Raw genomic sequence first — 13,385 nt, 5'->3', positions numbered from 1 at the left:
TTTTTGAGACGGAGTCGCGCTCTGTCGCCCAGGCTGGAGTGCAGTGGCCGGATCTCAGCTCACTGCAAGCTCCGCCTCCCGGGTTTACACCATTCTCCTGCCTCAGCCTCCCGAATAGCTGTGACTACAGGCGCCTGCCACCTCGCCTGGCTAGTTTTTTGTATTTTTTAGTAGAGACGGGGTTTCACCGTGTTAGCCAGAATGGTCTTGATCTCCTGACCTCGTGATTTGCCCGTCTCGGCCTCCCAAAGTGCTGGGATTACAGGCTTGAGCCACTGCGTCCGGCCGCAGTTTGTCTTTTCTAGTATTTTCGAAGGCTACTCCATGCTTTAGGTCTTCAACATGCTGGAGAAATATACATCCAGCCTCTCTGCACCTCAAATAAATCAAGGCAAGCTACACTCTTCCTGGATGATCTAAAGAGGAGTTCTAGCTCTGGGACATTCAGGGTCAACTTGGCTGTCCAGTGGCTCATGGGTATAACCTTCATAGCAGTTGTTCTTTGTGCCTTTCAGAAGAATCATACAGTGAGCCCACTATGCTGGGATTAGTATTTTTCACCTTCAGAATTTCAGATACAGAAGGTCTGGGGTGGGGCCCTGAAATCTGTAGCTTATCCCAAGTCTCCTAGCGATTCCTATGCAGGAGGCCTGCGAACCACACTTTGGGAAACAGTTATTTGCCAACTCCTGTCTATATTTCCTTCAGTACTGGGTGCATTTAGCTCATTAAAGTTCTGAGGGAGGGGTCTTTAATATACTGCACCACTGACAGGATGATTGATTACTCTGTGGGTCACTGGAATAGAGATGCACACAAACATTTGTGGAATGTCATCAACGGTATTTTCAAGAAGGCCCATCAGAAATGAAAATATGTGCAGTAGCGTGATAATACCTTTGCTGGATTTTAACAAAAACTCAGGCATCGCTATTTTAATTATAAGAGTTTTAGAATACATTCTGATATCTGATAAGCCAAGCCTTTAATCTTCTTCAGGGATGTCCTGTCCTGTTTCTTCTTGTCACATATATATATATGCATATGTATATACATATATATGTATTTTTATATATGTAAATACAATATATAAAATATATAAATAAATTTTATATATGTAAATACATATACATGTATTTTTTTGTTATTTATCCTTTTTAAAAAAATTGAGATATATTACACAATTCAGGGGCTTTTAGTATATTCACAGTATTGTGTAAGCACTACCACAACCAGAACATTGCCATCCCAAAAAGAAACCCTGTCCCTATTAGCAACACTCTCTATTGCTCCAAGCAACCATAAATCTACATTCTGCCTCTATAGATTTGCCTATCCTGGATATTTCATATAAATGGAATCATGTAATACATGGCCCCTGTGTCAGGATTCTTTCATTCAGCATCATGTTTTCAAGGTTCATCCTGGTGGCAGGATGTGCCATACTTCATTCCTTTTCATGTCTGTATAATATTCCAGTGTGTGGATAGACCACATTTTGTTCACCTGTTAACCAGTTGATGGACATTTGGCTTGTTCCCACCTTTTGGCTATTGTGAATAGTGCTGTTATGAACATTTATGTACAAATTTTTATGTGAATTTATGTTTTCATTTCTCCTGGGTATATACCTAGGAGTGGAATTGCTGGGTCATATAACAACTCTAATGTTTAACTTTTGAAGAGCTGTCATATTGTTGTTCATAGCTGTCACACCATTTTACATGGCTACAAGGAATATATGAAGGTTCTAATTTCTCTGCACTCTTGCCAGCACTTGCTATTATTTGTCTTTTTTATTGCAGTCATCCTGGTAGGTGTGAATGGTATCTCATTATGGTTTTGATTTGGATTTTTCTTATGACTAATGATGTTGAGTATCTTGTTATGTGTTTTTGACCATTTGTCTTCTTTGGAGAAATGTTTATTTAAATTGTTTGCACATTTAAAATTAGAATATTTGTCTTTTTATTGTTGAATTGTTAAAATTCTTTATTTATTCTGAATACTAGACCCTTATCAGATATGTGATTTACAAATATTTTCTCCCATTCTGTGGACCGTCTTTTTTACTTTTTTTTTTTTTCCTTCTCTTTTGGAGGGGGAAATGAGGCCTTGCTATGTTGCCCAGGCTGGCCTTGAACTCCTGGGTCCATGTGACCTTCCCACCTCAGCCTCCTAAATAGCTGGAACTACAGGTGTAGGCTGCTGTGCCTGGCTGCACTTTTAAAATGGTATCCTTTGAGGCATAAAAGTTTTACATTTTGATGAAATCTAATGTATCTATTTTTTCTTTGGTTACTTCTGCTTTAGGTGTCACATATAAGAAACTGTCACGTAATTCAAGATTGCCAGCATTTACTCCTATGTTTTCTTCTCAGGGTTTTATAGTTTCAGCTCTTACTTTTAGGAATTTGACCCATTCTGAGTTAATTTTTGTATATGGTGTGAGGTAGGGGTCCAAATTTATTCCTTTGCATGTGGATTTGCAGTTGCCCCAGGACCATTTGTTGAAAAGACTATTCTTTCTCCACTGAATTATCTTGACATCCATGTTCAATATCAATTGACCATAGATACATGGATTTATTTCTGGGCTTTTCTTTTCCATTTATCTATGTGTCTGTTCTTACGCCAGTACCACACTGTCTTGATTATTGTAGCTTTATAGGAAGTTTTGAAATTGGGAAGTGTGAATTCTTCAACTTTGTTCTTTTTCATGATTATTTTGGGTCCCTTACATTTGTTTGGGTTCCTTACATTTCCATATAAAGTTTGGGATCACCTGGTCAATTTATGCAAAAAAGGAAGTCAGAATTTTTATGGAATTGTGTTGTATCTGTATATCAGTTTGAGGATTATTTCCATCTTAACAGTATTAAGTCTTTTGATACATGAACATGGGATGTTTTATGTTAATTTAGGTCTTCAATTTCAACACTGTTTTATAGTTTTCAGTGTACAAGTCTTGTACTTCTTTTAGTAAGTGTATTCCTAAGCATTTTATTCTTTTTGATATTATTAAAAACAGACTTGTTATCATATTTTCATTTTGGATTATTCATTGCTAGTTATAAAAACATAACTGTTTTTTGTATATTCATCTTGTTTCTTACAATTTTGTTTAACTTGTTCATTAGCTTCATTTTTTTGTGGGCCAAATAATATTTTTAATCAGCTTGCCAAGGTCCCCAAATAAATCTGTTGGGATTTAATTGGAATTGTATTGGCTCTATAGACAGTTTGCAGTTAAATTGACATCTCTGCAATATTATATATCCCTATTATGGCCATAAACTATCTCTCCATTTATTTAGGTCATCTTTAATATCTTTTAGCAACATTTAAATTTTCTGTGTACAAGTGTTGCACATATAAAGTTTTTCTTAGATTTATTCCTAGGGAGTTTGTATTGTTTCTACACATTTACAAATGTGTCTTAAAAGGCAACTTTTTAAAAGCCTTTTAGTTTCAGGGGTACATGTGCAGGTTTGTCATATAGCTAAATTACGTGTCATAGGGTTTTGGTGTACATATTATTTCATCACCAGGTAATAGGCATAGTAGCCCATAGGTAGTTTTTCAATCCTCTCCCTCCTCCCACTTTTCACCCTCAAGTAAACTCCAGTGTTATTGCTCCATTCTTTCTGTCCTTGTGTGCTCAATGTTTAGCTCCTACTTATAAGTGAGAACATTTGGTATTTGGAACTAACTATGTTAGTTCGATTGTGATAATGGCCTCCAGCTCCGTCCATGTCCCTGCAAAGGACGTGATCTCATTCTTGTCATGGCTGCATAGTATTCCATGGTGTGTGTGTATATATATATACACACACACATGTATATATATCACATCTTCTTTATCCAGTCTACCATTGTTGGGCATTTAGGTTGATTCCACATCTTTGCTGTTGTGAATAGTGATGTGATGAACATATGTGTGTATGTGTCTTTATGGTAGAATAATTTATATTCCTTTGGGTATATACCCAGTAACAGGATTGCTGGGTTGAATGGTAGTTCTGTTTTAAGTTCTTTGAGAAATCACCAACTGTTTTCTACAATGGCTGAACTAATTTATATTCCCACCAGCAGTGTACAAGTGTTCCCTTTTCTCTGCAACCTTGCCAGCATCTGTTATTTTTTTGAAAAAGGTAATGTTTTGAAATGTTCTTTGTTGGTATATAAAATACAATTGCCTTTTTCATATTGATCTTATAGTTAGCAACCTTGCTAAGCTTTTGCATTATGTTTAGTAATTTGTCTACAGACTCTTTGAGTTCCCAAGAATCAAGGATTAGGATTAATCAGATTCTGTGTATTTGAGGACAGGACAAAGGGAAAGAACCAAACTGATATCAATTTAAGTAAAATATTATTTGTTCCCTGATGGCATCACACTGAACTTAAACACAGTAAGCCATGCAATAGCATGGTCTATGCTATTAAAACCTTCATCTCTATTGGTTCTTTTATTGATCATGGGCTTGGATGTAATTCAAGAGGTGCAGAAGCTTATCTTCATGGGTAGAAGCAGAGTCTACAGAGGGCAGAACAGGAAGAGCAGTACTGGTCCTGCATTTCTCCTAGTAAAAGTTGAGGGGGGCAGTTAATGGCGTTAGACAGGAAGTGTCATGGCACCATGCAATGGAGGATTCATTTTGTGCTTGCACTCAAGGAGGAAGAGACTATTCCTCAAAGCCACTGAAGAAACCCATTTCCTGGTACAGAGATTTTGGGAGGCACAGTCCACAGGCATGGGTGAGTCTGAGTGAGAATACAGAAGACATAATCCTCCAATCACCAAGCCAAGACCTAGAGCACCCTGAATTTGGAATTAGGGCCTGAAGTGAGGAAGTAGTAGGGCTATTGCCTTGCATAACTCAATCCAGATACACAATCCACATTGCATTCTAGAATTACTATTTACTGGGCACTTACTCTGGCCCAACCCTGTTCCAAGCCTTTTACTCCAAGGGCTTATCTCATCCTGCCCACATCCTTACTATTCTATTATATTATCCCTGTTTGTGTGATGAGGAAACTGAAGCTTGGAGGAATAAAAGGGCAGGTTTAAAGTCACCATCTAGTAAGCAGCAGAGCAGGGGCAGACTTCTAGAATCCTGGATCTCAATGGCTGTTCTATATGACTTCCCAGCCAGGAACAGAGAATATGAAACAGAGAAAGCCCCAGGGAGAGAGAAAAAGAGGGGCTCTGTCCAGATTTCCCCTGAATTTCCAGGTCTTAGCTCCTTTCACTTCTCAACCATTCTAATAAATCACTTTAAATTACTTTTTCTTTTTTGAGACAAGATCTTGCTCTGTCACCCAGGCTGGAGTGCAGTGGGGTGGATGACAGCTCACCTCAGTCTCGAACTCCTGGGCTGCTCAAGCGATTCTCCCACATTAGCCTCTCAAGTAGCTAGGACTACAAACATGCAACACCATGCCTGGCTAATTTTTTAATGTTTATTTTTGTAGCGATGGAGATCTCACTATGTTGCCCAGGCTGCTCTCAAGTCCTTTCTTGTCCATCCCTCTTCATGATGCTGTTTCCTCCATCTGAAAAGTCTCGCCACATTTCTCTTGCTGAAAAACTTATTTCAAAATCTGGTGTACCATGGAACAGAATACAGAGCTCAGAAATGATGCCGCACAGCTACAACCACTTTATCTTTGACAAAGGTGGCAAAACCAAGCAATGGAGGAAAGGACTCCCTATTCAATAAATTGTGCTGGGAGAACTGGTTAGCTACATGCAGAAGATTGAAACTGGACCTCTTCCTTACACCATATACAAAAATCAACTCAAGATGGATTAAAGACTAAATGTAAAACTGAAAACCATAAAAACCCTGGAATATAACCTAGGAAATACCACTCTAGACATAGGCCATAGCAAAGATTTAATGACAAAGATGCCAAAAGCAATTGCAGCAAAAACAAAAATGGACAGTTGGGACCTAACTAAACTAAAGAGCTTCTGCACAGCAAAAGTAATTATCAACAGAGTAAATAGACAACTTACAGAATAGGAGGAAATATTTTCAAATTATGCATCCAACAGAGGTCTAATACCAAGAACCTATAAGAAACTTAAATAAATTAACAAGAAAATAATGAATAACCCCATTAAAAAGTGGGCAAAGGACATGAACAGACACTTTTCAAAAGAAGATCTATATGCGGCCAACAAGCATATGAAAAAATGCTCAACATCACTAATCATCAGAGAAATGCAAATCATAATCACAGTAAGATTTCATCTCACACCAGTCAGAATGACTATCATTAAAAAGCCAAAAAATAACAAATGCTGGTGAGGTTGCAGAGAAACGAGAATGTTTATATATCGCTGGTGGAAATGTAAATTAGTTCAGCTGTTGTGGAAAGTGGTGTGATGATTTCTCAAAGAACTCAAAACAGAATTACCATTCACTGGGTATATACCCAAAAGAATAGAAATCATTCTACCATAAAGACACGTGCACTTGTGTGTTCATCACAGCACTATTTACAAGAGTAAAGACATGGAATCAGCCTAAATGCTCATCAACAGATAAAGAAAATGTGGTTCATATACACCATGGAATTGTACACAGTCATAAAAAGGAATGAGATTATGTCCTTTGAAGCAATATGGATGGAGCTGGAGGCCATCATCCTAAACAAACTAACACAAGAACGGAAAACCAATTACCAATTGTTCTCACTTATAAGTGGGAGCTAAATGTTAAGTACAGATAGACACAAAGAAAGGAACAATAGATACTGGGGCCTATATGAAGGTGGAAGGCGGGAGGAGGGAGAGGATTAAAAAAAACTGTCTATTGAGTACTATGCTTATTACCTCAGTGATGATATAATTTGTACCTAAAACCCCCACAACACATGATACCTATATAACAAACCTGCACATGTATCCCTGAACCTAAAATAAAAGTTAAAAAAAGTCTGGTGTATTCCATTGAGTCTAAAATATCACTGTTTGTAAGATGCACCTTTATTATACACACATCTGAGGAAAAAACATTCTGCCACTTAAACTTTGATGCAATGATTTCTTTTGAAAGCATTGGCATAATGCTTATCTTAAAAATTCCCTTGGAATTTTTATTTCATTAAAGAGTTCTTCTAGACATAGATTTTTTCATTCATCCCTCTGGTGCATAAAAAGAAAGAGCGTAATACATTGGTTAGGTTAGTCCTAAAGCTTTTTTACACTCAGAGTCTGAGTGTTTTGAATGATTTTTGACTCAGTCGTTGATGTCTGGTTTTCTATATAGTATTGTCCCCTGTGTCATCAAGGTCATTGATGCTGCAGCATTTCTAAAAACTTCTGACACCTATTCTGCAAGTTCCCATGCTGGTGTTTTCTTGCTTGGCATGTGGTGGTCAACCAACTCACATGGGTCAGTAACAGAAGGTGACAGAGCTTTTGTCTACTTGTGGAGATCTTCCCTGTTGGGATCTGGTAAAGTACTTGGTGGTCACTCTTCAAGAAAATATGATGATTCCTCCTATGGTAAACATTTGCTTCACTAATGTTGCCTTTATACTCTATTTCCAGAGGCAGCAACAACCACACTCCACATCTACCTGGTGGTGAGGATGGTGAGCTGCTGAGGTTCCTTCTCAGAGATGTTAGAGAAAACCAGGTATATGGCAGAATTAACAAAATACACTGTCAGATGCTGCCTGCTGCCAGGAGGTGCCTGTGCTGGCTGGCATTCTGTTGTCTTGTGGCTATGTGTTTACCTGACGAGCCCTCTGAAGATGGTGAGCTCCTGTAAGCAGGTGATATAGCCCATTTCTCTTGGTACCCCCAGGGCCTGGCCCAGGGAAATGTTTTGGGGCAAATAGATGAATTGAGTTAGACACACAGTAGCTGAGGGCAGAGATGGTGTAGAAAGATTCCAGAAAACACTGCAAAGCAGATGTAAGAACTCAAATCACAGAAGTCTGGGGCCAGGTTGTGTAGGGTCAATATGCCTACTTTGCCTGAGATAGACTCTGAAAGTGTCACAGCTTTCCAGCACAGAAAACAGTTGGTAACGATATAAAGGCAGACCTGAGATGCTCTTAAGAGATCTTGTCCAACCCTCACCAGATAGTTTATGGAGGATCCAAGATTCAAACCTAAGTGGGTCTGGCTCCAACCATGGTGCCACTTTTCACCACCTCTGGCCAGGCAGGGCTGCCTTGGGTAGCACCCAGCTCCCTGACACTTGAGGTTTACAGGTAGTGGCAGGAAACTTGGAAACTAGACCCAGTTCCACCTTTTGCAGTAGACAAAGGAGACTATGAGATGTCCAGCATTTGGAAGTCTTATCAAATATGTTTAGCCCAGCTTGAATGTTTTATGGAAGAGAAAATGGGCTCAAATATCACCTTCTTTAGGAAGCCTCTCCTTCCTCTTCCCAACACCCTTCAGTGCCCCAGGCCATTTGCCACTTGGTTGGTGGTTTGTCTGTTCCTCTGCCCTAGTGTATCAGCCATTCATGTCTGAATTTCTCTCCTTGACTACATAATAAGCTTCAGTAAAGACCCCATTTCCTTCGAGTGGCCACATGATCTGATGGAAGGAGGGTTGACTTTGAACCACTTATACAGCTGTGTAATATTGGGAAAGTTACCCATAATATCCATGCCTCAGTTTCTCCCATCTGTAAAATGGGGATGATAATAATAGTACATACCCTCATCTGTAGTTGAGTGGACTAAATGAGATTCATAATGGGAAAATGCCCCAAAGAGTGCAGGCATTACGAAGTGAGTTCTCAGTAAATGTGAAGTTTGAGTCATCATCGCCATCATCATCATCACTATCATCATCTAGGCTTTCTTCATAGTGTGAAGCAGGTGTTTGTCTCTGCAGCACCCCATTACTCCTTCTCTGGCACATGCCCCATTTTCTTTTGCGAATTCACTCCTGTCCATACAATGGCTAGCCCCCAAGGTCCTGGTGGGTTCCACCCTAGCTCAGTGGCTCTGGCCCCATACAATCTGTGCATCACATCCTCAGACACAGTGATTGGTTCAAGGATTATCACATAACTGAGGGCGAGCCACTCAGAAATTACAACAATTCCAGGTCTTTGTGCTGTCTTTGCCTTCAGGGACTTTGAACTGGGAAGATGTAGTGTTGACACCTCAATAGTCCTCCTTTCGCCCCAAAAGAGGAGCCTAGCTGAGGATGGAGCCAGTGCAGAAGGTGTAGACCCCATAGAGGGATTAAGAGACATCAGTACCAGTGACATAATTTGACCCTGAAGGCAGATCTATACCTTTTAAATTATGTGAGCAAAAGAATAATAAAATAAAATAATTAAAATTGCTAAAATCTCTTCTAGATTAGGTTAGGTTTTCCATCATATGCAACTAAAAGGGTCCTACACAATAGTTATTTCCAAGTCTGTATGACAGACAAATTTACATATATTTCTAATTGAATTTTTAAAAGAACTTATGCACATATTTAAAATACAGTGCAGTCAGTGTGGAGATCACAAGATACTTGGCCTTTGACTGGCTTATACATACAAATGCCTCGCTCTGTGCCTGCCTGGAAACCTGGTCGCCTGCTTCCCTCCACATCCTCCACAGGGTCTGAGCTGCAACCAAGCTGTCTTGTGCTAACACTGCTACCCTGTGGCCAAGGGCTGACTCAATGTCCTTCCCACACCTTTCTTCACTGTGTCCCAGGAGGAAATTATCATCATCTGTAACCTTGTGGATCTTTTTATATATATAGTCATCTCAGCTCAATTCAGGCAATTTGGTAAGTTGTGGTTTGGTTTAGGAGCCCCCTTCATCTTTTCCCATCCCCGCCTTTGCCCCTACCTGTTCTCTAGACAGTGTCACTTTAAGCCACCTTCTGGGCTAGGCTCCCATGGCTTAGAGCTCAAACTGCTGTCTCCCCTTTCAAACAAGTATATTGTAATGGTTCCTCTTCTCTCCAGAAATCAAATTCATGCATAATATTATCTACTTGCAACCCATAATTTAAACAAATCAACATAATTCCCCAGTTGTCATATTAAAGTGAAATAATAAGAAAAATAACTTGTGAGAAAATAACATATATTTCATTATATAAACGCTTGAGTAAGACTACCTCAAAAGGGAGGATAAAGTTGTCGAATGATTGCACCTATTTAATAATGAATACATGTCGATTTAAGAGAAATAAGACAATCTAACTGAACAATGTGACACTCTGAAATAAAGGGCTGAAAATATACATTTATACATATGCATAGAATTCACTATGAATACAAAACTGCAAACACAGACAGACACAGGGGTGGTTCATAGGTTAGGTTGCTGGGGGCTGCAGGTGATTTTCTGAAAGAGTGAACCATTCTTGGGAAAGTCCTAGGAATAGAAAGCATAGCTAGCCTTGGATACCTGGTATCATACCTGGTAAGTTCATGCGCATTAAAAAACCTTGCAAATAATAAAGCCACTCTGTTTAAATGGAAAATTGAAACTCTGGACACTGGTCATCATAGGTCCAATGTTCAGCATCTCAGGATGCTCTCTGCAAAACGGGAGTAGCTCCACCTGCCAACCACTGGTCGACATAAACACCCCATAATTGTCCACATGCCCCTGGGGTGATACAACTGCCTTTGAAAAGCTCTAGTCTAGAAAAGAGTCTGACAGCTGCAGGAACCAGGCTGGACTTTGTGTAGCCGTGGGCAAACTGCTCCCTGAGCCTTGGTTTTCTACTCTGTAAAGTGGGGCATTTTAATGTCAGGTAGGATGGTGCATTCACACGAGGCAGGCACTCAGCAGACAGTTCTGTTGTCTCTTCTGTGGTCCTCAGTCAGGCCCTCCATTCCCCGCTCTTCCTTGCACTCCAGGATGCTGGGCATCAGGCCCTCCTAGCCCTGCCTGCTTTAGCAGCCTCCATGGGTTGCCTCACATTGCATCTAAGCTCCCTCATCCCCTGAAGGCCAGTGCCATCATCCAGAAGCCTGAAGTGAACTCTAACAGTCTCTAGCTGTCTCCCTCCAACATTGCCCAGACACCTGCTATGTATCCCAAAAGCCCTATGAATACCTGGAGGATGAGGAACAGAGCAGGGCCCTGAGGGTGAAGAGGGCTTAGATGTAGAGCTGTGAGAAGGACATTCTAGGTGGAAGTGTTGGAGCCAACATCTGAGAGGCTGGAACATGGAAGGGAATGGAAAATCACTCTGCTTACTACCTGCCTGTTTCAGGTGATAACCACTCTGATCCGCACTATTGCAACAAGGCCTGCTGGCCCCAGCTGTACCCCTCCAGTCCAGCCCTCACACCTTCTGCCAAGAGGAAATAGTCCCCGAATTCATGGTTAACCTTGTTTGTCTAGCCCCTGCTCAATCAAACCCTTAGTTGCTCCCATCTCTTGTTGGACACTCAGGTCCTTGGTGACTTGGACCCACTGATTGTTCCAGATTCTACCCCATTACTTCCTGCCCTCACCTGCTAGTTTATTTATTTCTTCATTCAACAAATATTTACTGAGCACCTACTGTGTGCCAGACCCTGCTCTAGAGGCCAGGTAGAGAGTAGTGAGTCCGAACAGAGAGATTCCCTGTCTCATGAAATTGATACTCCAGTTGGGAGATAGAAGATAAAGCAAACAGAAAAATAGAAGATGATGTGGAGTTAAGAACAGAAAAGAAAAATACAGCAGCATCAGGGAGCAGAATGTGAGAAAAGAGGTTTTAAAAATGTATATTTTAAAATGTAAGGGTTGATTGGAAACTATTTTGTTTTTGCTGGTTTAAAGAATCTGGATTGGCTGGTTGCAGTGGCTCATGCCTGTAATCCCTGCACTTTGGCAGGCTGAGACGGGCAGATCATCTGAGGTCAGGAGTTCAAGACCACCCTGGCCAACATGGTGGTGAAACCCCATCTCTACTAAAAATACAAAATTAGCTGGGCGTGGTGGCAGCTGCCTGTAATCCCAGCTACCCGGGAGGCTGAGTCAGGAGAATTGCTTGAACCTGGGAGGTGAAAGTTGAAGTGAACCAAGATCATGCCATTGCACTCCAGCATGGGCAACAAGAATGAAAATCCATCTCAAAAAAAAAAAAAAAAAAAAAAAAAAGAATCCAGATTTTGTTGCTGTGACTGGTGGCTAATTCTGAGAATACATTCTCATTGGATTTGGCTGATTTTGGCAGGCCCATTCTCCTTTGCCAGGGATGGGTCCAGGGATGGTCATGAAACTCCGCTTTGGCCATTAGGGCTTAAGGGAAAGACCTCCAGGGGCTCCTGGGAATGATTTTCTTAGAAGGGGACATGTGTGGAGAAAGCCCTTTTTTCTCTCCTTACTTTTTGCTTTAAGCTGCTATTATGAAATGATGTTTGGAGCTATAGCAGCTGTCTTGTGACCATGAGGTCTTGTGATATCATGGCATACACGAGTAGCAGAGTGTGGAACTGGAAAGACTTATGTCCTCAGGGACAACACTGAACCCCTGGACAAGCCCAGGGGCCTTATCTTGGAAATTCTTATTCAGTCAACACTAATGTTTTAGACAAAACTTCCCAACCAGCAGGTGACAAACAGTTTCTAGTGTACAGACAGTCCTCAACTTATGATGGTTGAACTTAGGACTTTTCAACTTTCCAATGGTGCTACTGAACACGCATTCAGTAGAAACCAAACTTTGAATAACCATATGACCATTCTGCTTTTTACTTTTAGTACAGTATTCAGTACATCACGTGAGATATTCCACACTCTATGATGAAATAGGCTTTGTGTTAGACACTTGTGCCAACTGCAGCTAACATAAGTGTTCTGAGTGCATGTAAGGGAGGCTCGCTAAGCTACCATGTTTGGTAGGTGAGGTATATTTTTGATTTATGCTGGGTTTATTGTAAGCCATGGAGCATCCGTACTGAGTTGACTCCAGGTAGCTGGAGGGGGCCGAGTGGCCTCAGTGCCTTCTGTTTCCCACCAATAATGAGAAGAACCAATGCATGCCATCATCTCTCTGCACATCACGGTAGGACGGGGCGAAAACTGGGAAGCACTGCTTGAGGGCCCAAGAGTTGCATGCGCCGCCATGGACAACCCCTCCCCATCTTCACTCCCTCCACTCCTCCTACTCCCCAGACACTTCAGACCCTATCTAACTCCATGATTTCCCACTTGCTGTCTTCTCTACCTAAATGCCCTCCCTATCTGCTCATATCTTCCTGGCAAACTCCTACTTACCCCTCAAAGCCCAGGTGTTGCCTCTTCTGTGAAACTCCTCTGAGTCTCCAAGCCTCTGAGCCTCTGCTCCATCTCTCGTCTGTGCTTCCTTTTGCCCCCACTGCTCATTGCCATTGATTGATGGTCTCTCCTACTATAGACTGGGACCTCCCCAGAGCTAGAGA

This window comes from Rhinopithecus bieti, unplaced genomic scaffold (genome assembly GCF_001698545.2).
Source record: "Rhinopithecus bieti isolate Rb0 unplaced genomic scaffold, ASM169854v2 scaffold_26131, whole genome shotgun sequence".
Lineage (NCBI taxonomy): Eukaryota > Metazoa > Chordata > Mammalia > Primates > Cercopithecidae > Rhinopithecus > Rhinopithecus bieti.
Note: the sequence above shows the minus strand (reverse complement) of the source record.